Consider the following 26,666-nt stretch of genomic DNA (forward strand, 5'->3'; position numbering starts at 1 on the left):
TAATGCGATTACTGCAATGCTTACCGCGGGAATGCGTAATGAGAACCGCTGCGGCGTTTTCGGGATCACCGACTGCCGCTGTCGAATGCTGAGAGCGCGGTCTCCGGCAGGTGGCTGGCTACAATGTATCGCAACCGCGGCCTCGGGGAACATCGGCATTACGCGTGTCACGCCATAATGGTGTTATAATTCCGAATTATCACCCGCTTACGGTTTTCTGTGTCGTTACTCATCCCTTGTTTTGTGAAACGTAAATTACGTAAATATACGTCGTAAAGTAGCTTCAGATGTTCAAAGGCCATCAACCACCAATATCTCAGTTGAAATCCATAAGTAGTTTCGTTAATTCGGCGTTAGCACTAACTATATGATCGCCGCCTAAGCTGAGTGGTCAGGAGTCTGAGTGCCGTGCGGCGGGCCCGGGTTCGATTCCCGGCAGGGTCGGAAATTTACTCCGCTCGGGGCTGGGTGTTGTGTTGTCCTCATCATCATTTCATCATCATCGACGCCGAAGTCGCCCATGGCGGCGTCGACTGAAAAAACCTGCAACTCGGGGTCCGAATTTCCTCACGTGGGAACTACTCCCCCCCCCCCCCCCCCCAGATTTAGTTATAAATTGGCACAGTGGATAGGCCTTGAAAAACTGAACACAGATCAATCGAGAAAACAGGAAGAAGTTGTGTGGAACTATGACAAATATAAGCAAAATATACAAACTGAGTAGCCCATGCGCAAGATACGCAACATCAAGGGTAGTATGAGCTCAAGAGCGCCGTGGTCGTGTGGTTAGCGTAAGCAGCTGCGGAACGAGAGGTCCTTGGTTCAAGTCTTCCCTATAGTGAAAAGGTTAAATTTTATCTTCAGACAATTATTATCTGTCCGTCCGTCCGATGGGAGGTAACTGCGCCGTAGTATGGGGACGCTACACCTAAACATCGAAACACACGACGTCTGTCGACTACAGCGCACGGAAGAGAGAGTATTCCTGCTAACGAGGCTCCCGTGCTGGCAGTTGACTGTTCACTACTTTGGACGAGAGTGCATTAAATACGTGAAATGTATTCCGTGGGCAATATGAATCCAGCAAATATAGCTCGCGACTTCAATAACAAGGTCAATGAATATTTTCCGAACTGTAAGGAATCGGAAAGTTCATTAAGGGATCGAACGATTGTTGAACATTTCTATGATTATTTCCTACATTTGTTGATAAACAGTACGTGTGGTGATGATAGTCTGAAAATAAAAAAATAGACTCTTCACTCGACGGAAGACTTGAACCAAGGACCTCTCATTCCGCAGCTGCTCATGCTAACCACGCGACCACGACGCTCCTGAGGTCACACTATCCCTGATGTGGCCTATGTTGCGCATGGACTACTCAGTTTGTATATTTTGCTTATTTTTTTCATAGTTCCACACAACTTCTTCCTGTTTTCTCGATTGATCTGTGTTCAGTTTATCAAGGCCTATCCACTGTTCCAGCTTATAACTAAGTCTGAGGGGGGTGCGATGTAGAGGTTCCCTTGTCAGTACCATACGATCATTTCATTTCACGTCGTCTCCACGAGTGGCTAGAGAACAGCTGTAAGCAGCTATATGCGACCAGCTTCAAACGTGGATGAAACCTGCTGAGTGTCTACCGTTTGCGGGTGCTGTCGACTGGTCAACATGGAGCTCACTGGACAGGCTAAGATCAGATGTCGGTAAACCCAGGGGCAGCCTAGTCAAATGGGAACTTTCAAGAGTATCGACACATCAGGAATGCGGAGGAGAACAGACAATGTATCACTGTACCACTGTCCATGCTGTTCTGAGTTACGCAATAATGAAAAGCTGATGAAGGCTGAAGGCGGCGCAGTTGCTGTTGCTCAGTTCTGGACGAAGATCTTTCAGTTCATTATGTAAATTATATAAAGTATTGTTTTAGTAGTGCCCCACAAAACTGTCTTGTGACGTAAAGTTTTTAACGGCTTCTAACCCTAATAAATAAACCAAAAACCTTGTTAATCGCTGTTCATAAATTTGCAGAGGACCCTTAAAACACGACATCACAATCAGCTCTATTGTGAAGTATAAACAACATAGCGATCAAAACATTGTTTCGATCTAATCTTTTCGCTGGCGCATTTTTTGTAGCGGCTCGGCGAAGATAACTTTTTGCTATCCTATTAGAATTGTGATCAACTGACTATATTTATTTTTTGATAATTTTATTTTTGTGATTTACGACCAAAAACAATGGTGGTAAATATATCACCACGGCACCATTATGAAGTATTAAAACTATGATGGTAAATGGATTTCCAACTTCCGTTTTGTGAGGTGCTGTCCGTTGCCATTACACATAAAAAATAATGAACAGCGTTTTCTGTTTCATTTTATGTTTTCTTACTTAATTTTTAAAAAATATTTTTTTTACCAATGTTAGTTTACTTAGTGCAACGTGAAAAAGAGTCCTAGAAACTAGGTTACAATAATGTATACGCAGAGGCGATACAATGTGATCCGATAACAATTGATCTCACGACAAACAGAAACTGATGTTGTAGCAGTTTTCGTACACCTGGTGCAGTGTACTACCAAAAGATGTCAGGCATAGATAGAGATGGTAGGACGTATTCCCAAAAGCTTTGGGATACGCCTAAGTTGGTAGTATGTATGCTTCCCAAGGACCACAAATGACAGATTAACTTTGTGGTAAGTATACTTCACAAGCCCCTTCCAGAAACTACTTTGGTAGCAACCATACTTCCCAAGAACCTTTAAAACACCGTTGTTTGGTGGGATATATACTTCCCGCAGTCCTGAAGGTTAAATTTCACAACAAACAGAAATTAAAGCTGGTGCAGCCAACTGCCACTAGATGCCAGGAGCTGTAATGAGATACATTTAGGGGGAAGTATATCCCCCCACGTCCCGCGATAGGGTTAATTAGCGATTCAGCTTTCTTCTTTGCTATTAAAACACGCGATATCAGTACAAACAGGTTATTCAAGCCACACCCACGACCCGCACTGACAACCTTACTTCAGGATAGCTCAATGAGTTAGAGCATTGCCCGCCGAAAGGCAAGGTTCCAGGTTCGAATTCCGCTCCTGCGTAGAGCTTTAATCTGCTAAAAAGTTACAGAAGAACGCTTTTTTCGTAGCAGAGTGTAGTATTCATTGTGGGAGCTTAGGTTACATCCTCGAATCGACGTCCATATTCTTCGTAAAAAAAAAAAAAAAAAAAAAAAACAGCAGTTCAGTGTACGACACTAAATTGCTGCCTTCTACTTATCTCATCAAGATAGGAACTTTCGGAATATCATCCCAGCTGTGTAACTGGTTTAGAGACTTCCCGATGGATAGAAACTAATGCATCGTTCCTAAAGGGAAGAAATCGCCAGCTGTAATACACTACACAAAAAAGTATAATCTTTTCGAAAACCCGTAATAGTCTCCCATTGCAGAGTATCAGAAATGAAAAGTAGCTCAAAGGCGTCTACAACCTTCCTCTAATGATACAGAAACGTGGCGCCCTCCGACGTCACCCTCGGGCACAGCGACGCTTCGAACAGTATGATGAGCCCTCCGCTGTGGCCGAGCGGTTGTAGGCGCTTCAGTCTGGAAGCGCGCTGCTGCTACGGTCGCAGGTTCGAATCCTGCCTCGGGCATGGATGTGTGTGATGTCCTTAGGTTAGTTAGGTTTAAGTAGTTCTATGTCTAGGGGACTGATGACCTCAGATGTTATGTCCCATTGTGCTTAGAGCCATTTGAACCACTTGAATTTGAACAGCATGATGTCGACACATGTGAAAAAAGGACCACAGCTAAGAAGTTAATGTGAGGTGTAAGGTGTGTTAATGATGTCACCCTTCACCAAATTTCACCAAAATTTTGCCCATTGCCATCGTGGACGTATCTCACGATTCGAAGGTCGCCACACCCCCTCTTACCCAGATTCCACCCCTTCTCTTGACGCCTCCACGATGGAGGTCATAACCGCGACACTAGGAGCTGAAATCATGCGATTTTCTTATGGGTGGACGACGAAAACATTTCAGCCACATCAGCAATCACAAATGACAGGAAAAGCCCTCAGTATGTAGCTTAAACGGCGACAATGAAACCACCCTTTCCCTTAGGACGTTGATTCACACTTTCCCCGTCGAGAACGACAGTTCACCGTGTGATGAATAACTAGACGTCGTTCTTGGAAACGTTCGACTCCTCTGACAGCCCCCAAACCATTTAGCCCTACTCTAACGACACGGTGGAGCTATAACCGCATTGGACGTAATCTCACCCCAATTTTTATTCTGATATACATCGTGGAACCACTAGGGAGCGTTCAAAACTGTTCGACGAAATTTGTACGTGATCCGAAGCACAAATGTTGTTTATGCTTTTCCAGCCCTCCTGTTTCGCACCCTCCTGTGGCATGATCACGCAGGGTTGCAACATTGACACGCACGTCAATAAAATGGCAATGGGTCCCTCTAAGACCCCCCGGTTCGGCAACATTCTCAGGTGCCACCCATACACCTTTGTTGAGCACATTAGAAGGGTATCTGTCACAGACTTCGACACCCCTTCAGCTGAGTGCTGCCTTGCTGCTGCTTTAGCGTCCGATGGCAGGCAACCCCACCTAAAGGGTGTCGAAAAAGGGGTTCACTCTTATACGTTGCAATTGGAGACCATCACTTTTGCTTTTTTTGCGCCGTGTAATAACTTTGGCAGTATGGAACGGGAGTTGTTCACAGTATATGCAGGGAGTTTCACAATTCTTTATATGGGCTTCTAGGGGCTGTAGAGGGTATCTGATTAGGAACCTCTATCTGGAAATGTACCGTTTGAATACAAAATGATTCGGAGGCCGAATCACTTTCAAATATCCTGCTCTACAATATTCACACTAAGGCAAAGGCGCCATCCTTAAGCCCCTTTGTAATTATGATACCACATACCATTTTCGTCCTCCTACAAAATTTGTCCAGTAGTATGAGAAAGCCTGTGCGAGTGAGGCGCGGAAAATGGAAAGTCGGCGGTAAAACTCGGCGTAAACAGGGTCATCCTGAAAAAAAGAAAAACATCAGGACTAAATCGGTAAAAATGCAACGAAAAATAGTACCTGACGTCCTACTATGAACCTCCCGAGATATGGCACAGACTTGAGGAAGTCAACTTCAGGGCGTAAATGCCGTTACAAATAACCAAAATGCCAACTATCGAACTGCAGTGCATTCCTGGCTCTTCGGGCTGACCCTGCTTATCTCAAGTTTTATAGGTTGTACCCAGATTTTCCATGAATCCCTCGCGCAGGATTTCTCATACTACTGGATAAATTTGTTAATTTTTCTGCGTGAGTTGTACGGTTTTGTTGTACGCAATTAAGGCATATTCTACTGGTGGATTACAGCCTTAATGGAGCTTCTAATGTTAATTTGTTTTGTTTACAATCCTACTTAGTTTCATTAATTGTTACAATAGCAGCTGAAGGTGGGATTAGTCTCCTGAAATCCGGGTAAAGTGCGTGACATTATATAAATAAAAGAAATCTGAAATTACGAAAGCACCGGAGTTTACTGACCATGAACAAGCAACTGCTATGGATGTCCCACTAAGAGTATATTAAAATTCGTCTGGTAAGACCTCGTTACGACCCCAGGAAGCCTATAACAGGAATTGTGAAGCAACCCGGTATAAATGTCCTCCCGAATAACGTTTGAAGTCTGTCAAGTTGTTCTCGGCTGATGCTCCCATATATAAGAATGTCGCTAGGCAGAAAACGGTAGTTCAAATGGTTCAAATCGCTCTGAGCCCTATGGGACTTAACATCTGTGGTCATCAGTCCCCTAGAACTTAGAACTACTTAAACCTAACTAACCTAAGGACATCATACACATCCATGCCCGAGGCAGGATTCGAACCTGCGACCGTAGCGGTCACGTGGTTCCAGACTGAAGCGCCTAGAACCGCACGGCCACATCGGCCGGCAAAACGGTACTGAAATGCAGGAATACCGTTGGTGTTGGGACTGGCAGTGACGTTCAGCGAACATCATTGTTACGTAATTCGTCTTAATAACCAGAAAGACAACTTACTGCTCTCTTATTCTACTGGTGGTAAACCTTTTGCAGACACCAACAACCGTGAAATTTGAGAGATTGAGAGCCTGGAGCGACCTAAAGTGGAATGATCACAAGAAATAGGAGTCGAAGAAAATGACCTATTCAAATGAAAGTGATAAAAAATACTGAACTCCCCCGCGAACAAGCCATGATGGCCCAACGGTACCAACCGGCCGCTATGTCATCCTCAGCCCACAGGGGTCAGTGAATACGGATATGGAGGGGCATTTGGTCAGCAAACCGCTCTCCCGGCCGTATGTCAATTTCCGTGACCGGAGCCGCTACGTATCAGTCAAGTAGGTCCTCAGTTTGCCTCACAAGGACTGAGTGTACCCCGATTGACAACAGCGCTCGGCACACCGGATGGTCACCCGTTCAAGTACTAGCCCAGCCTGACAGCGCTTAACTTCGGTGATCTGACGGGAACCGGTGTTACCACTGCGGTAAGGACGTTTGCCATAAAGTGATAGTTTGACAGATTTTCGAGAGCCGTTCTTCAAGTTGACACCTTACGACGTGGACTTAAAGTTCGAGCTAGAGAAGATTCAAAGAAGAAAGGCGCTTTCCATTAATTACGAGATCGTTACGGAAGTGCTCTCCAGAACACCAGAGGCAGACGCTATAGGAGGGCCATCCTCCCTCACGGAGAGGCTCTGAGCACTATGGGACTTAACTGCTGTGGTCATCAGTGCCCTAGAACTTACAACTACTTAAACCTAAATAAGCTAAGGACATCACACACATCCATGCCCGAGGCAGGATACGAACCTGCGACCGTAGCGGTCGCGCGGTTCCAGACTGAAGCGCCTAGAACCGCTCGGCCCCCCGGCCGGCTTCACAGAGAGGATTAGTGTCGGATAACTCAGGGTCATTCTGTGGGGTTTCAGAACATAACTGGGGAAAAACTACAAAATATGCACAACACAGACATACTTCTGTGGATAGAGTACCTCTCCAAATTCTTAACTCACGTTGGCACTGGTTGTGATGCAGTAAACGTCAGTACTTATGTGGAATTCATTGACGTCGCTAATACAAATAGCCTCGAATGCGTGAAAACAGTGTCCTTTCAAAATCCGTTCACTGGGTTGCCTATCTGCAGGGAGAATTAACTGGATGTGACATTACGGGGAGGGTATTTTGTCTACACGTACTGACACATCTGCCCTGTAGTACAGCTACGCAAGGGGTCTGTTACGAATCTAAACTTGGCGAGATGCTCTGACCACTGACATGTGCCGTTTTTTTTATATGTCTTGCAGTTCTCGTGCAATCGACACATAGAACCCCAGAGGTGCTTACAAATAACAGTGTATGTTATTCTTTCCTATGTGTAGTGCGTTTGAGAAAGATTCATCCTATTTCAAAACACTATTTCTTCCACGCGAATAAGGACAGAGACTTGGGTTGAATTTTTAACTAACGGGTAATTTCCAAGAACGCTTGCAAGCGATATCGAGCGAGCGACTGTCGCGGAGCAAGATATCGATTTTGCTTGCAGCGATGAAACATAATCAGCGACAAAGAATCTCGCTTCGGGTAACAGCATTGACACATAATAAGTGTAAAAGTATATTTATTTTCAGGAGTCTCGTAGGGACGACTGAAGCAGCTACAGTTTCCAATAGCGTTAGTCTCACGTGACGTGATTTGATTCCTACACGTAAGTTGAGTACCGTTGAAAACTGTTTAGACTTCTGCTGGGAGTGCCATTTTCTGCGGAATCACGACACCAGAAATTGCGTGGATTCTTATGGTGAGAACTGTGCCAAACTTGGTTCAAATAGTAGCGATTGTGAGTTTCCATTAGAATTGTATTGTAGCAAATGTCCGAAAACGACAAGTATAAGGAAAAACACGTGGTTTGAGAAGTATAAAATGACAATGCAGCAGAGCATTATCTTGATTTCTTGCTGGAGCAGAGATGTACTGGAAAACACAGCATCCGAAACTGGACTGTCGATTAATACTCTTTGCGAGCATTACGGTTTTTTATCGATTAGTGTGTTACGTAATTGTAACTAATGAGAGGTGGTGTAACTCGAAAATACGGGAAAGGACGACATCTCAAGAACGGAACTGAATAGGTTTTGGTATGGGGAGATATAGAAAGAGACGCAAGAAAATGTTTCACTGTGAAAGTGAATTCTAGGACAAAGCAAACTTTAGTGCCTCTTATTAAAAACTTCATCTTGCCCGGCACCAAAGTCGTTACAGCTGGATGGAACTCTTACAACTCTTTGAAGGAAGAGGGATTTCACCAAGAGTCTCCAAACCATTCTGTCGAATTCTTGTTTTCTGATGATCCATCTGTGCACACACAGAAGATGAAGCAATTAGGAAATCTTTGAAATCACCCATCAAAAGAGAAGGACGACCGGGAGGCCGATATGAACTGCATATTTTTAAACATCTACTTACACAATTTGCGGTTACGTGGTATAAAACCTCCCTGCGGGACTTTGCCAATTTTCTTAAGAGATACTGCTAAAGTGTGCCGCGGCATCAAAAGAAAGGACTCCTACCGGCAGCATAAGTATTATGCGGAATTGTCCAGGACGAAGATATCACCGAGTAAGGTAAGTGAAATTACATTTAATGTCGTATCTGGACAATTTTCATTTATTGTTTATGTCGCTGGCAACGCCATAACCGAAATCCACATCGTTAGTCTTTTGTTGTAGTAGTTCCGATTGCTGAAAAAAAATCGATATCTTGCTCCAAGACAGTCAAGCGTACGATATACATCGCTTGCAAGCGTTCTTGGAAATTACCAACTTACGCACTGAAACTAGACGTTTACCGTGGTGGTATTTGTTAGCCGGCAGTTCTCGTGTTTGACGATAGGAGTCTTCCTGAGCAACTAGCTCCTTCTTTGTCGAACGAGAGTCGAGTCAAGACGCCGATAACACCGCAACAAAAGACCATTTCCGGTTTCGTCTTCAACAGGTGCAGTTCAGTTACAAACGAGCTCTATTATTTTCGTCGAGAGTGCGCCACTGCGCATCTTGCTGCTTAAGAAGCGCACGGAGTTTGCATTGAAACATAGGCATCCAAGGTCGCTCTATATCACAGTATGTGCCTTTTTATGACGAGTTTTGTAAGACTCTTGTCGATGAGCCTTCTCTTCCAACAACTTCGAGTGAACTGTGACGTCGCATAGCAACAGAAGAGAATGCAGATTCTCCAAACATGGTCACGAACGTAAGGGACAAGTTTGATTATCGTCGTTATGTTTGTCGTGCATCAGGTGACAGCATATAGAACATTTGTGGAGGGTAAATAAAAATAATGATCCTAAAAGTAATTGTAAAAAGTGGCTCAATTATATCCTAGTAAAATCGTATGACTCGTCTGTAAATGAAAATCTTTGTAGCCCCATAGGCAAGCTGAAGTTAGCTACCATTCCTATCGTCGTTGATGTAGACGTTATAGTCGTGTGGAAACAGATGAATACGTAGAGTTTAAAAGAAAGTGTCACATATCCATACACGAGGTAGCTATGGTTTATTCAAAGCTGATATATGTTCCTATAATAATAATGTCCAGAAACCAGTACCTAATGAGATATGGGTCAATGCGTCCTCTCACTCCCATCTGTCTGTTACGTGGAAGTATCACTACGGGCAGTGCTGTATGTGGTCCTGTCATTTCCTTCAGCCATTCTTAGCAGTTAATCACGCACTCTTTTAAATACACCTTGATCCATTATGACTGCTTCACATGCATTGGTGACATGCTCCTGTAACGTCTGCACATTGTTAATTGGGTGGATGAACACCAGTGCCTTTAAATGTCCTTAAGCCAGGAGTTCAACGGGTTAAGGTCTAGTGAATGAGGAGGCCACACTACAGGATCTCCTCGAGAAATCCTTCGCCCAGGAAATGTTGCAGTGAGGAACTGTCGCATGATCCATAGAAAATGGGGTAGTACCCCACCGTATAAAAAACACATTCGCATATTTCAAGAGTAATGTGTTCAATAGCACTCTAACTTATCGTGCAGAAATCGGCGATATAAAGCATATTCGATCCTGTTTAGTCAGATGTATGGTCCTATGAGCCTGTCAGTGAAAATTCCTGACCATACACTGATACTGAAGCGATCATGATGCCTCATTTCTATGACTGTTCAATAATTGGCATCTGCCTTCACGTGCATATTGTGGCAGTTTACTATGTCATCTCTTGTGAATCTTGCCTCATATGGAAATAAAATGCTGGCTGTGAAGTGTGGATCTTCAGTGGCCCATATCTCCAAGTATTCGTTTCCAGAGACATAAATACAGGGACTTATCTCCTAGTTTTGACCAATATTACCTCCTACAGGGATGTGTGACACTTTTTTAAAGTTCTTTGTATGTTTTAAAGACCCTGCATCAGTGGCAGCAGGTGATCATTTGCTAATGTACTACAGCAGACTATAAATACCGCTCTAAAATTATGCCGTTTTTGTTCAAATACGAACCAGAAATTTCGCTGAAATTACTCCATTTCTCTTCGAATGCATGCTGGTATGTTAAGAAAATGGACAAAAACATGTTTTGTAGCACTTCCTCGATGTCAACCTGAAGCAACAGTGTCGTGTGCTGAAATGATTTCAGTCACGCTATGATACACTCAGAGAAAAAATGCAGCTGTGTGTGTGTGGCTGTGCATGCTCTGATGTGCCGCCTTCCCCCCGGCGTTGACGGTACTAAAGTCCGTGTAGCACCACGAAAACAACCCCATCTGAGCACTAATCAAGCGACCAATGAAAAATCTGAACTGGCGGCCAATCAAAAGCGCTATGTTTCATCTGTGGTTATGTTTACATTACTAACGTGGTGTTTAATGCATTGAAGATTTAACACAAATATACCACCCTTAGTATGAATTCTTATAATTAAATGTCAATTCATGAGACATTAGCGGTATAAACCTTCAAGAGATCCTAACATAAATAACATCATTGTCAAATATTGTGTGTGTTTTAAGTCCATGTGAACAAAGATGTCAAACTGCAGAATCTAAAGAATTAGAGTCACATCCTGTTGCATCCTAACATTACTTTTTTTCCTTCTTTGGGTTTGTCATTGTCATAAATATTTGGCCGTTTTATCTGAATAGGTCGTGTATTCTGAGTGCGTGGTTAGGCAGAAGAATTAAGAAGAATATGGTTACGAACGTTGAGGGTTTCATATCCAAAATTATAGATAAATTCTGCAGCTGAAGGCAGCGGCCTGTGGACTGAGCACAGCTTTTTTATTTTACTACATTGTTTGTAAATTTGTTTTCTGTTTATTTTTGTAGAGCTGCCACTGCACTGCACATCTAATGAAATGACTACAATGGGAAAACAGAAAATATAAAGTGATATGACTTCATAGCCGTTCTTCACATGCACCTTTCATGGAGGAATGGGAAACAGATGAAATGATAGTGGTACCAGAAAATACCCCCCCCCCCCCACCACCACCACCCCCACACACGTTAAGGTAGCTCGTGGTAAACAGATGTAGATGTAGCTATATCAAAAACTGATTCTTAGATATTAATAAATGTAATGTATACAAGTAGTAGTCAAAGGGTATGACGTTGTTTTACTATGTCACTGAGCATCAGTCAATGGAAGCAATGAAATCAGTCTCAACCCAAATTTCAGATAGCTAGGGGAATCCACGCAGAGCGATTTACAGTCGAACGAGCACATGAATCTAGAGCTGGGAATGCAGGTGCCAGACTCATGTTTATGGAAAGGAACATATCAAAATGAAATTAACGGGCAATAAAAGTCGCTTGTAAAATCATCTTTCAATTAATTGTGCAGTGTCGTTAGTCAGTCAGGGTCATTATCAAGTTCGATTAATGCAAGAGATACAAAAGATTCAAAGGGCTGCATGCGGAATGTGTGTGCACTGGCACCCGCCAGGTTAGCCGATGGCGCTAAGGTGCTGCTTCCTGGACTCAGGTAGGCGGTCCGGCCTTGTATGGAATCTGCCTGGCGGATTAACGGCGAGGGCCGGTGTGCTGGCCAGCTTGGATGTGGTTTTTAGGTGGTTTTCCACATCCCACTAGGTGAATACTGGGCTGGTCCCCACGTTCCGTCTCAGTTACACTACTCTCAGACATTTGAAAACGTTCGCACTATTTCAAGGCTTACGCTAGACGCAGACAGCCGGGGTACACTAGTTCCATCCCAGGGGGTACAGGCTGGCGACAGGAAGGGCATCCGGCCACCCTCTGACACTAACATCGCCAAGTCTATAGTAATAAGGCCGATCATAGGTTGAAGCTGGACAAAGGCCCACGAAAATGATGGTGATGATGATGAGTGGAGTGTGCACTGGTATGAAACTTAATGGCAGATTAAAACAGTGTGCCGGACCGGGACTCGAACAGGAGATCTTCATCTTTTGCAGGCAGTTGCTCTACTGAGATTTTTTTGTTGTTGTCCTTTTTCGATACGTTTCCTCCCCTATTTTTCGTCAGCAGTTATGTGCTGATGTCGCATAGCATCTTTGAAATTCCTGCATCGAGATCTTCACTCAGTATTTGTCACAGAGGGTGGGCGATCCCCTGACCAGACACGCTGAGCTACCGTGTCGGTCGACTGTGCTACCACAGCACGACTCACGACTCATCATCATTGCTTTACTTCGTCAGTATCACATCCCCTGCCCTCCAACCTTCACAGTTCTCCCACGAAATTTAAAGAATTAGTGCTTTTGGAAGTAAGGACATTGCGGAGACATGGCTTAGCCACAACCTGGGGAGATTGTTTCTCGAAACATCTTTTTATCATAAAATTAGCTCGTGTTACAAGCTGAGTGGAGGCATAGTCTCGACGCAAAGTTTGAACGTGTGTCCTACTCGTCGTCTTCAGACCCACACCTTAAGTTGACGACTGGAAAACTTCTTGAAACAGTGCTTGAAGAGGCCACTGCGACTCAGCCGATAACCGGAGAAGGTTTCAACAGCGAAAATTACCGATAAGTCTACATTTTCGTGCATAGCATCTCAGAGTCATATAATTAACCGCTTCAGTTGTAAATAGTTTCATTGGTTCAAAATCAAGGCCGGTTTCAGACAATTATAAGCCTGTCTTCAGGTGTACAAGACAATGAAAGGGAAAATGAAGAAACAATAATAAGAGATTCTATAACACTTAACACTTATTTGTTATGATAGTAATGTGGATTCACTGTTCGACTATAAATATGAGGTTGATAAAGTCGGGTTAGTCAGTATGAAAACATTGGTGAAACCAGATAGTCACAAAATGACCTAAGAAAACTGAGCCGTCATAGGAAGAAAAAAGAGAGGGAAATACTAAGAGAACGTCACCGAACAATGTAAGAAACCTTGGACCATGAGATATATCGTTTCCGCAGACTGTGAACACCAAGCTGCAGGCAGGTGACACCGGCACATGAAGCCGAGATGACATAGTGGCAGAAAGCAGCGGCGCACTAAAACTGGCGACAGTCATATTACAAAGGACAGTGAAGCCATCTAGTGGCGAATAGTGTAAGAGGTGACTGTCTAGCCCGCATTAACAACTGGTGAATACAGAAGTGAACAAAAGATACTTAAATGCTCATCATGAAAACATAAAAGTAAGGTGAAAATTATGCATGTGGGCATAAATAGTGTTAAAAATGCTATACAAAGTAAAATATAAGAAAGACGCTAACGAGCCAGCAGTGGGAGGTTGCACAAAAATAAAATAAACATAACGACATCAAGTAACTACGAAGAAAAAGTAGTATCAATTAGGCGACTAAAATTGAAGGGATAAAAAGAAAAAGAAAATTCCTCTGAGAACAAAGTCTGAAGGGATATTGGTGAGGTTTGAGTGCTATTTCAGAAATGAATAATTATTTATATGATTTGCTTTAGCGTGGTTTGCTCGTTAAGGATGGTTTAAGGGTGCTTGATTAAGACTTTGTGGTGACGATGAAGGATACACAGATTGGTATTTATGTCTCCAACAGAGTGACCATTAGTTTTCAAAAGACTAGGTAAAGTGGACCTAGAGTTGTTAAGATGCTGATGTTCCTTGAACTGGATGTTAAAAGTGCATCCCCAGCTGAGTGATGTTGAGGCATTAACAATCATTGCACTTAGTTTGATAAATGAATGAGCCCATGTGGCGGTTGTAGATCCTAGCTTCATAATGTAGACCAATCCGGCTTGGTATAAAAAATAGCGCTGTGACACCAGCTTTTTTTGAGCCATCAGCTCACTACCAGAATAGGTGTATGTTACTGCATGGATTACACGGAATGTGTAGGTGTTAAGCCTTGTACAGCTTCTTGTTATAATTTATTCATTTTCCCTTTTGCAGTCCTGTACACCTGAAGATAGGCTTATGATCGCCCGAAACCGGCCATGATTTTTAGCCAATTAAACTACACTGCTGATTCTAAAAAGTGAACACTGTCAACGGTCTGCAACACGCCACGATAAGAGGACATGTAGAACAGCGGAACTGTAATAAGTTATTTAAATTGCAGATAGGCGGCATGCATGTAGGCCCAGTAGCGCCGCCTTTTGTGTGGCCAGACAGGTCACTGTTACACAACGCTCAGTCGGTGCGGAGGCCTCATACGAAGTGGGAAAGCGTAAACAAGTGCCACTATGCCTCGCCGACCTTGCAGGGTGGAATTGTCTGCGTGGGAGTATGTTCGAATAGGGTAGAATGATGGCCTTCAGTAGGATGGTCCGTGACGTTGCAGCTCTTACACGGCATGCTGCTTCGACAGCGAGGCGCTTGTGGAACCAGTGGAGAGGAGAGGGGCGTCCACATCGCCGACAGGGTACTGGACGATAAAACGTGACCACAGCTCGAGATGACCGCCATCTGGTCCGCTTGGCCATGACGGACCGAACAGCTTTGTCCATAGCGTTGGCGCGATGTTGGAGCACTGCAACGGGTGTGGACAAGCGTACGTCGATGGTTCGATGCTGTCTCCTGTGGGCTGGACACATGCCATTGCGCTGGCTTTCACGGACCAGAGACCACCAACGCCACAAACTGCAATGGACATGTGAACGGCGACACTGGTGCGCTGAGCGTCAAAATGTAGTGTTTTAAAACGAGTCCAGCTTCAGCTTTTCCGGCAGTGATTTTCGTATACGCGTTCGACACCACCTTGGTGAGTGCAATTGGGTGGACTGTAATGTTAGCAGCATTGCGGACAAAAGCTAAGTACGATGGTATGGTGTGTCATTGCCTGTAACACGCGATCTCGCCTTATACTTCTTGAGGACCATTCGAGCAACTACCACTACATGGTTCGCAGCTCGTGGTCCTGCGGTAGCATTCTCTCTTCCCGCGCATGCGGTCCAGGCTTCGATTCCCGGCGGGGTCAGGGATTTTTCCTGCCTCGAGATGACTAGGTGTTGTTGTGTCATCTTCCTCATCACCATTCATCCCCATTACGGGCGGAGGAAGGCAATGACAAACCACCTCCGCTAGGACCTTGTCTAGTACGGCGGTGCGGGTCTCCTGCATCATCCCCTACGCTCCTCGGAGTATGGGACCTCATCATCATCATCATCATCATCATCGCCACTAAATAAGGGACGTTTTATAGTCTGAGGCACTGCCCACCCTGCAGGCCGGTCCGTATGCCATATTTCAGCAGGACAACGCCCAGCCGCATATGGCGAGGAATGTGCAAACCTTTTTCGCAGAAAGACGGGTACCACTGGTTCCCTCTCCTTCCCGTTCGCCTGATACGTCGCCCACCGAACATGCCTGTGGCCCGGTTTGTCGACAAATTGCTCGTTCAGACCCTCCTGCACCCACAGTTGATGCTGTGTGGACGCGCCTACAAATCGCGTGGCAGAGTATTCACCAGCAGCATATTCGGGCGCTCTTTGGTTCCACATATCGACATCAAGCGGCTCTGATTGCAGCACGTGTTGGTGCAACTGAAACGTCTCTGTGGAGTCGTTTCGTAGACGTTTGTCTCACTGGATTCTGTGCATCCTATTATGTCCACCGCCTGATTGCGGTTTAATTTATTAACTCTCCCAGAAAGACTGAGCAATCAAACTAAGGCTTATTAAACGATAATATGATTGATTTTTTGGTGTTCCATAGGAAATCATGACCTGTATTTATTACGTTTTTCCCTTCACCCTACCCTATGTGTGCTTGGATGTGACTGAATGAGTGTTTTTAAGAGTGGTTTCGGGTTTCTTTTGTGGGGGACGCTGAGTTGGTTGTCGTCTGCTAGGAGCAGGTGATGTTTGCTTCTCGTTTGGGGCGTAGCACAGGATGACCAGCTTAGGATCCCAGTACCTGGACAGAGAGGTTTACCCCTTTTAGTCTGAGGTTGGTTATTCTTTCAGGTTGGTGGCGTTGGCCTACTCCTTTGGTAGCTTCCGTTACAGCAGTAGTTAGGCGAAGCTCGGTGCAGAAAGGACACTCTGCAGCTAGCGGTTGATGAGTACAATTCCTAGGTCCTAGAGAGGGTTTCTGCTGATAGGAAGTAGATCGAATTAGAACTTCCCTATGTTAAATTCATGGCATATACTTCAGCTTAACTGAAACATGTGTAGTCATGTATTTTCGGAATATGGCATAATTATTTTGTTAAAAATCGGCGAGGATGGTGGTTGAAATTAAAAGTGTGGAAGTTGCTTTGTTCCTTTCGGACAGTCGTGGGTATGTAGATGGAATGATTGAATTATTGTGTTCCACTTCCCTTTTGTGTGTTTTTCCATTTTAATTGCGCTATTCTACAATTTTTGCGAATTATTTAGCTAAACTTTTTTATTCAGGCACCAGCCATGTGTACTCATAGGATGTGCATCGAGTTCAGTAATGAAATAAATGTGCTACGTAAACGATAAACTCTGCGTCCTTTATCCTTCTCTTTGATGACAGTTTTCAAATTACTTTTCTATTCCCTGATTTTTTTTAAAGTTAATCTGCTTGCTTGTGATGAACGAAAATGGGAGGAAAAATCAAAGTGAACAGTGTACTGTCTCAAAATTAAGAAATTATCACATTTAATTAAACAATTTCACTGATATACGACATAGAATGCTGTTCATCTTGTTAGTTTCTTTAAAAAATTGCATTCTTATAATTAAATTCTTAATTTAATTAAAATGATTATTTCCAGTTTGGTCTTTTCTTAAGTGTTAGGAAGGGCTTGGGCTGGTGGCGCCCCTGTAATTTTTAAATTTATAACCGTCCTTGTGAGGTGGCTTAACCAGAAATTGCGAACAAGGGTTACATCTCCGTTATTCTTGGTGCGTGACGTATGTCGACCCTTGGCTAGGATCCGTTTACAGTTCTACATACGTAGTTTACACTACTTCGCACTGAATTTCTGCAGTCACAGTGCATGTAAAGGTTTGTAAATCTAATCATTTGTGTAGTGTCATGTCCCTAATAGGTGGGACAAACTTCATTGTGATTACATCTCTCGGTCTCGGTGTTTCCCTTTCTCCAAACAGTAGTGTATTTACAAATGGAGCGGTTAATTACCTGACTCTAATATGAAGTTTTGTTGCGGATGCCCTTCTAAACTAAGGTTGAACGTTTCAGCTGCATTAATGAATGATGGTTCCGATCATAACTAGTGACTTATTTCGAAATGAAGTCATTAAATCAGAAACTCTTCGTTATAGGACCTGCCTTCATAAAGCAAGCCAGCAGTAACTCGCATGGTTGAGTTTTCTGCGTCCGCGCTTGTATGTGCGCAAGGTTGCTTATAATGTGCTGCGTGGGAAGCGAGGAGTGAGGAAGCAGCCGCGTGAGCAAGCAGGTGAGGTGACGGCAACAGCAGCCAGGCTCTACGGCTGTTGCGAAGCGACAGCAGGCGGCACTCCACCCCCGCAGCTGACGCCCACGCCCCATCCAGGTCAGAACGGGAACACTGCGCGCTAGATCCAGATGCCTACCTTCCTGCTTACAGTCAATCGAGAAATTGCACTGTTGTCCCTCAACGTCAGTTCCTTACTATCCCAGCTCCTTTCGTGGACTCTGCATAGTTTTGAACGCTTTCTTTGATTGTTTGGCATTGGTTTAAAGCTGATAAAATATACTGGCGGGAAAAAATTGCAAACTCAAAAAATAATTAACGTAGAGAAATGAAATTTCGGGAATACATTTGTCAAGGGAACATATTTAAATGATTAACAAAAATGGTTCAAATGGTTCTGAGCACTATGGGACTTAACTTCTGAGGTCATCAGTCCCCTAGAACTTAGAACTACTTAAACCTAACTAACCTAAGGACATCACACACATCCATGCCCAAGGCAGGATGCATACCTGCGACCTTAGCAGTCACGCCGTTCCAGACTGTAGCGCCTAGAACCGCTCGGCCACCCCGGCCGGCTAAATGATTAACACTGCAAGATCACTGGTTAATGTAAGCGCGAGATAAGCCATTGCAAATTTGAAATACTCGTACATTAACAATAGGTGCAAACACAAGAGTGTGGAACGCGAGCATGCAAACGTCTTTGCATTCTGTTGTATGGCTACCAGATGTCAGTTTGTAGGATAAAGTTCCACGCCTGTTGCACTTGGTCAGTCAATACAGGGGCACTTAATGCTGATTATGCTGGAATTGCCGTCCGATGACGTCCCATTTGTGCTCAACTCGTGACAGATCTGGTGACTAAGCAGGCCAAGGCAACATGTCTACACTCTATGGAGTATCTTGGTTTACAACAGAGCTATGTGGGCGAGCGTTATCCTGTTGGAAAACATCCGCTGGAATGCTGTTCATGAATATAAACACAACAGGTCGAAACACGAGATTAATATACAGTTTTGCAGTTGGGGTGCGTGAGATAACCACGAGAGTGCTCCTGCTGTCATACGAAACAGAATCCCAGACCATAACGCCAGGTGTAGGGCCAGGAATTTAGCACGCAGACCGGTTGGTTGCAGACCCTCAACTGGCCCGCTTCTAACCAACACGGGGCTGGCACTGTCCCCGAGGCAGAACCAGATTTAATCAGGAAACACAACAGAGTTCCACCCCGCCTTCCAATGAGTTATTGCTTGACACTTCTGAAATCGCAAATGGCGGTAGTTTGGGATTAAGGGAATGCACGCTTCAGGTCGTCTGGCTCGGAGCTATCGTTGAAGTAACCGATTTGTTATACTTCGTTGTGTCACTGTGGTGTCAACTGCTGCTCAAATTGTTGCTGCAGATGCAGTATGATGCATCAGAGCCATACGCCGAACACGACGGTCTTCCCTCCCTGTAGTGCCACGTGGCCTTTCGGAGTCCGGTGTTCTTGCGACCGTACATTCCCGCGATCATCGCTGCCAGCAATTATGTACAGTGACTATATTCCTGCCACGTCTTTCTGCAGAAGGAATATTCAGCTTCTCGTAGCCCTATTACACGATCCCGTTCAAACACAGTGAGGTGCTGAAAATGGTGTCTTTGTCACCTTAAAACCTTTCTTGACTAACAAAAACTCACCATGTCCAGTCTAAAAGGCAACTAACGATCACGGCCGTTACAGCGTTTATTTAAAGCAAACCTGATTTGCATCTTAATAACGGTGACTACTAGCGCCACTGTAATGCGATTCGCGAAATCTGAATAGACATCATCTTTCAGATGTAGAAACATGCCTATCAACTATCATATCAAACAACTCCTTGGTGTGGCAAGGTTTCCCGTCAGCGTATTATATCAGTTTCCTTTTTTCTCCTCCAATGACTTCATTGTTGATAGGCTTCCTAATGAGCGTTTTCTACCCTGTCGTTTGATTTGTTCCAGCAGCAGCGAAAATTTCCCCATGCAGTTGTAATAAACTGTTATGATGTTAAGCTCATTCAATTTCGAGACTGCGCTCAGCGCTATGGCTGAGGTTGCTAAAGCAGGCCCGTCGCTGTGACGCTTGACACAGGTAGCCAGTTCGAATCCTAGTGTTCGAAGAAATTTTCAGCAGCAATATTTGGCAGACAAAGGAAGGAGGTGATGGTTGCGTGAATTTCTTTGTTACTAGATTCTGCGCCTGTGTCCTTGATTATATTCGAAACCCCTCTGCAGTGTCTCATGTGACACTGTTGACAGTGGTCCCTCTATTGTATGCAGGCGTTAAGATCGGCTGCCCCCCTCGTTGCCATTCAAGACGCGTAGGATTTGTATCGCCACCCCACTTCACTCTTTCTCAAAAATCATAGAAAGAGTTTTGTTTCAAAAATGTCTTGAGAGATTTTTTGAAAATCTTTTTAGCATTTATGTCACTCGAGTTCGAAGCGGCTTTTAGTAGGAGATTTAGTCCTGCATAGGATGTGCTTGTACGGTGTCCGGGCTCGTGGAAGAAGTTCTGTTTCCTTGTGGCACGGCTATCTTATGTCTCGATATGTAGAATATCGTGAACATAATTGAATTTTGTCCAGAAAATCGGTTCATGCAGGCATAGGCATAGAATAAAAGATTTACATAGTTATAGTTTAGTAAATGGTAGTTATTAGACATACGTAGACTGTTCCATGTACAAATTTTGTTCGATACATAAACGCATGTTGTATAAAGATACAATAAATATTACATTACATTACGTAAAATCAGCGAAGAGACCGAAATGTGAGACGTAATTAAAATTTCTATGAAAATGAAATGGACAGAAAATGTAGCCAGGGGCACTGATAGTAGATAGACCATGAAAGTTCTTTGCCGAACGTCGAGATATAATAAATGACCGATTCGACGACCTAATGGAAATTACATAGACACTATTAAAATATGTAGAAGTAGAAGTTTTACCTATATCTCAATACTGAAACGCATCGAGAAGTGTGAGGTAGGCTTTTACTCTGCAGTGGATTTCAAATGGCTGGGGATACAGCTTTAAATCTGTAATAGTTCAGTTAATCGCAGGAAATAAACACTAGAATGATTAACAAAGACGCGATGAGTAAACTGGACGTAGAACACTGCTATGCATTCTTTCCAGGCTCACAACTGGTTTCTCTCTTAGGAAAAAAGCGCCCTCGCTGTTTTGGCTTCACGTTGAGTACTTGCTCTCTAGGCCCATCGCGCAACGAGCGCCGCTTTCGTCGTTTTGAAACGTTGCATCTGCACATCATCGCCCAGCAGCACAGCAACATAGTCTTTAAAAAACATGTGTGTACGAGCTAAGAAGCGCTGCCTGCGTTTTGACTAAGAGCGATGCTGGAATCAGACTATTTCCTGTAGGAGTTTATTTTAGCAAGTCGTCTGAAGAGAACTGCACACATTACGCTTATCGGAAGGTGGCCTGTGGAGTGTCCTAGCAGAACCAACTGCAGCAGTTCTATGTTCTATGGTTGATCGCTATGATGTGAAAAGAGTCAGTTAGTTTACAAATGTAATATACTGCAAAACGGGACCAATATGGCACCAGTGGAAATCGTTTACATGATTACCTTCCGTTCTACATTAATCTTTCTCTGTCTCTCTCTCTCTCTTTCTCTTTACCACACACACACACACACACACACACACACACACACACAGCGCGGTCCCCTTATAATGTTACGCACTCACATTGGAAATTTGTGGTAAGGACTATGACACCAAACTGCTGAGGTCATCGGTCCCTAGGCTTACTCACTAATTAATCTGACAACCTAACTTACGCTAGGCGCTCCAGTCCGGAGCCGCGCTGCTGCTACGATCGCAGGTTCGAATCCTGCCTCGGGCATGGATGTGTGTGATGTCCTTAGGTTAGGTAGGTTTAAGTAGTTCTAAGTTCTAGGGGCTGATGACCACAGCAGTTGAGTCCCATAGTGCTCAGAGCCATTTGAACCATTTTTTAACTTACGCTAAGGACAACACACACACCCATGCCCGAGGGAGGACTCGAACTTCCGACGGGGGGGAGTCACGTGGACCGCGACAAGAACCCGAGACGGCGCGGCTACCCCGCGCGGCTATACACTCAAAAAGCCTTTTATGGAGTAGGGGTTGTCAAGCAGATATAATTTCAATTTGTGATTGAAGTTAACTTTGTCACCTGTTCAATTATTTACGTCAACGGGTGAGCTGCCGAAGTCATATACGGCTGAATACTTCAGTCCTTTCTGCGTCAAAAGAATGCTGAGTAATAGATAATTTAACACTTTTCTCCTAATAGAATTATAATAACGAATTTCACGGTGAATGATTGTTGACGGATATGGTAATAATTAAACTGTGAATTAGTTGTTAGCATATCTAGCTGCTCAAACAAACATAGGCAGGCCGTTCTCAGTGGATGTCATATATTATCCCGTTTACATACTTCTCTGAAACGAATACTTTATTCATCATTGAAGAGTTGTTGCAAAATATGAAACCATAAGGCATTGGTAAGTAAAAAACGGAAAATTAAGTCAATTTTTTGGCAGCTGCATCTCCGAAGTCTGTTATTATCCGTAATCTAAAATTTGCAGAGCTCTGAGTTAAAATATCTGTAGCACATTCCATGTAATTCAGGTTCTTATCAATAAAAACACCCAATAATTTACATTATTCCGTTTGGTTTACTAAATTTTCCTAGTGAATTATTTCAAATAGTATTCTCAGGCGTTGACCAGTAATTATGCTCATGTACTGTTTTGATCTGTATTAAGTAGCAATCCATTTACGAAGAAAAATTCGGAGTAGGAATTAAAATCTATGGAGAAGAAATTAAAACTTTGAGGTTCACCGATGACATTGTAATTCTGTCAGAGACAGCAAAGGACCTGGAAGAGCAGCTGAACGGAATGGACAGTATCTTGAAAGGAGGATATAAGATGAACATCAACAAAAGCAAAACGAGGATAATGGAATGTAGTCGAATTAAATCGGGTGATGCTGAGACTATTAGATTGGGAAATGAGACGCTGAAAGTAGTAAATGAGTTTTGCTACTTGGGTAGCAAAATAACTGATGATGGTCGAAGTAGAGAGGATATAAAATGTAGACTGGCAATGGCACGGAAAACGTTTCTGAAGAAGTGAAAATTGTTAACATCAAGTATAGATTTAAGTATCAGGAAGTCTTTTCTGAAAGGATTTGTATGGAGTGTAGCCATGTATGGTAGTGAAACGCGGACGATAAATAGTTTGGACAAGAAGAGAATAGAAGTTCTCGAAATGTGGTGTTTACAGAAGAATGCTGAAGGTTAGAAGGGTAGATCACATAACGAATGAGGAGGTATTGAATAGAATTGGGGAGAATTGGGAAGTTGTGGCACAACTTGACTAGAAAAAGGGATCACTTGGTAGGACATATTCTGAGGCATCAAGGGATCACCAATTTAGTATTCGAGGGCAGCGCGGAGGGTAAAAACTGTAGCGGGAGACCAAGAGATGAATACACTAAACCGATTCAGAAGGATGTAGGTTGCAGTAAGCACTGGGAGATGAACAAGCTTGCACAGGATAGAGTAGCATGGAGAGCTCCATCAAACCAGTCCCTGGACTGAAGACCACAACAACAACAGCAACAGTTAATACAAGGGCCGTTCAATAAGTAATTCAATATATTTTTTACTCAGCAAATTTCGGTTGAAACAATCCGGAATTTATTCTGGGACATAGTGCAATATCCTCGTTTCAGCCCCTTTAATTTCACGATTTTACAATAGGTGGCGGCGCTGTACGTAGTCTCCAATATGGCTTGTAGAACGGAGGTCCATTCCAAGGAGAGAGCTGTCATTGAATATCTTTTGGCGGAAAACAAGAACATCGCAGACATTACGAAGGCCCGGCAGAGAATAAAAGACCGGTGAGTTGTTGGGCGAGGCGTCTCTCCATCATCGCAGCAAGGTTGTGCAAACCTGTCCAATCTCCAGCGTGTCGGCCAACTACACATAGCTGTGAAACTGAACAGGTGACTATAGCGTGTAGGCCTCACACAAGTCTGCGTACCCCAGAGGAACTCACAAAACTTCATTGGACTGTTCTTCCTCAATTACCATACAGACCGAATCTCGTATCTTCCGACTTCCATCTATTTAGCCCAAAAAAGGATGCATTCCGCGGGAAGCATCACGTGGATGAAGGGGAAGTTATTGATGTGACAAGACTTTGGCTCCGACGTCTACCAATAAAGTACTGCCATGCGGACATACAGGTCCTCCTGGTAAGGTGGTGTAAGACTGTCGCATTGGACGACGATTATGTTGAAAAATAGGGTTATGTAGGCCAAAGAGTGGAGAGTAGTATCGTGTATTGGAATCCTGAGTAAAACCAATTTGCTTTCAGAAGCCAAATGTGTTACATTATTTACTGAACGCCCCTTGTAATTTTGAAGAAAATTTTATTTACATTTCCAAGTATTCATGTTACACCGTTAGGCTGGACCTGATACATGCAGTGAGAGCGCAGAGAACTATTTCAGCTTCTTTGGTGCACAATGAGGGCAATTTTACGCGTTGCAGAAATAACAGAGCCCTGCTGCACACACGTCGTGATTATTCCCCACAATTTAAAGACGTTGGTTCGTTGTGTATTTTCTCAGAGATTATTAATGTGAGGCTTTGCATTCGGCTTTGACGTGCACTCATCAGAAAGCAAAGTTACTGCCTCCCAAAAAGAGACTGTCAGATCTCGCCAGATCGTCACGTCAGTGGGGCGCGCGCCTGGAGCTTAAGGCGCCATAGCTGTCGCCCCTGCAATCTGGAGGCCTGAATATTGCATGTGGAGCTCGGCAGGCCCGCACCACAGCCTCCGCTCAGACCCCCTTTCTGGGTCTGTGTGAGCCAGCGGCGCTGCCGGAACGGCGTGCAAGCAATTTGTGAAAACACGAGCCCGCTGGCTCACTGTGTGGCTGGCTCAAAGGACGCGTGACCCCGCTACGTACTGGGCTGGCGCAGCGTCAGGACCTCACAAGGTCATATTGGGGGAGTGGAAGGGGGGGTGGGGGAGGGGTGGGAGGGGAGGCGTTAAGCGGAGATCAATGAGTGGGTGAGCAGAGGGAGTCAGTAGCTCGCTCAAAAGGGAGGCATTTCCCAAAAGTAATATTTTAATGATTAACAACAAACGAACGCCAACTCATGTCATCCGAATCACAAAAGCACTCGTACTTCCACTCAAAGATCAACAGACTAATCAATTTATTACGAGGAAAACCAGCAAAACAAAAAGAACTTGAAACCCTCCGTTACATACATATAAAATACACACGAAACCCAAACACAATACAATACTACTCACATCTAACTAGGGATAGATTTTTATGAAATAATATATACTGCAACAGTCACTTGTTACTGATATTTCATTAGCACGACGTGGTTCGGCAGCATTCTGCCATCATCAGGTGCATTTCACAGTTACTTTTTACATTGTAAGAAATATAAAGTGAGATTAGTTTCCTTTGCTGTGTGTGCTAATGAGGTTATGTGTTGAAAAAGGCACCTGTTGTCTTGTACACAGAGCATATAACAAGTACATCACAACTTAACAATTTCATATTCGTTCAATGATATTGCGCACAATCTTCATATGTTACGTAAAATGGACAAGGTACACCAAATGGACTTAATATGAAGAATCGGAAATAGTCATTCATAGCAAAGTACACGGAGACTAGTTGCTAATTGATAAACTTGAAAGTAATAATATTAACTTCTTTAAAAACTTCTACAATGCGGAATGCCTATTTCATTGAAAAAAAAAAAAGATATTGTCTTTACCAACTACTCACCTAATATTTACATGGCAGAAAGACATCTAGGTACAAATTATTCATCTTCACTGTATGCTACTGTTTTAGTAACATAAACTAGCTTATCTTAGCTTTTAACATTCTTTGGATTGATGTAAATAAATGATCATGAAAGTGTTAAGTTGTAATGTACTTCTTTCTGTGCTCTGTGTGCCAGACAACAAAATTATCGACCAAAATGTAAATAAATGCAGTAACGTACTGACAAATCATGCCAATTACATAATGTACACACTATAACATATTTATCTTCCTGAATAGGCTCTTTTTCGGCACATAGTTTTACTGGCACACACAGCGAAGAAATCTACCCTCACTTCACATTAATTACAATAATTACAACGTAAAAAGTAACTACTAATGCATCTGATGATGGCAGCATGCTGCTGGAACCATTCATGCTAATAAAATATTAACAACAAGTGACTGTTGCAGTATATATTACTTCATAAAAATCGTATGGTACAGTCGCACACATCAAATAACATCCATATAAGGTGGATAAATTTAAGTGTAACCAGAGGAACCTCAGTTAAACAAAGAACAATGTACGTGCCTGCAATTTACGTAGTGCACATATCAAACAAAATAAATGCTCTATTCAAAACCACGAACATCCAACTGCCTTCCGTTACTAATAACAATCTAGTAAGGAAATTGCATTCAGGCAATACAAGAATCTCAGAAACTTCGAATCCCAGAATACACAAAATCACATGTGTTCATTGCAATAATTTCTATGTTGGCGAAACAGGACGAAATTTCAGTATTAGATTCAAAGAACACACCAGAAACAGAGACAGTAATAAATGTAGCTTCTTTTTATACAAGAAACACCAATATCACACAGCTGAGGAAACAAACTGCATTGCAAATACTAAACAGAATACC

General features: G+C 43.4%; 1 protein-coding gene and 1 pseudogene across 1 annotated transcript in view; both read right to left on the reverse strand.

Annotated features, from left to right (window-relative positions):
• Positions 1–26,666, reverse strand: part of LOC126484950 (uncharacterized protein KIAA1522-like) — a 488,837-nt gene that overhangs the window by 215,519 nt on the left and 246,652 nt on the right. The window lies entirely within an intron of this gene.
• On the reverse strand, positions 6,455–6,572 carry LOC126485186 (5S ribosomal RNA; annotated as a pseudogene).

The sequence above is a fragment of the Schistocerca serialis genome, chromosome 6 (assembly GCF_023864345.2).
Source record: "Schistocerca serialis cubense isolate TAMUIC-IGC-003099 chromosome 6, iqSchSeri2.2, whole genome shotgun sequence".
In the NCBI taxonomy this organism is placed as follows: Eukaryota; Metazoa; Arthropoda; class Insecta; order Orthoptera; family Acrididae; genus Schistocerca; species Schistocerca serialis.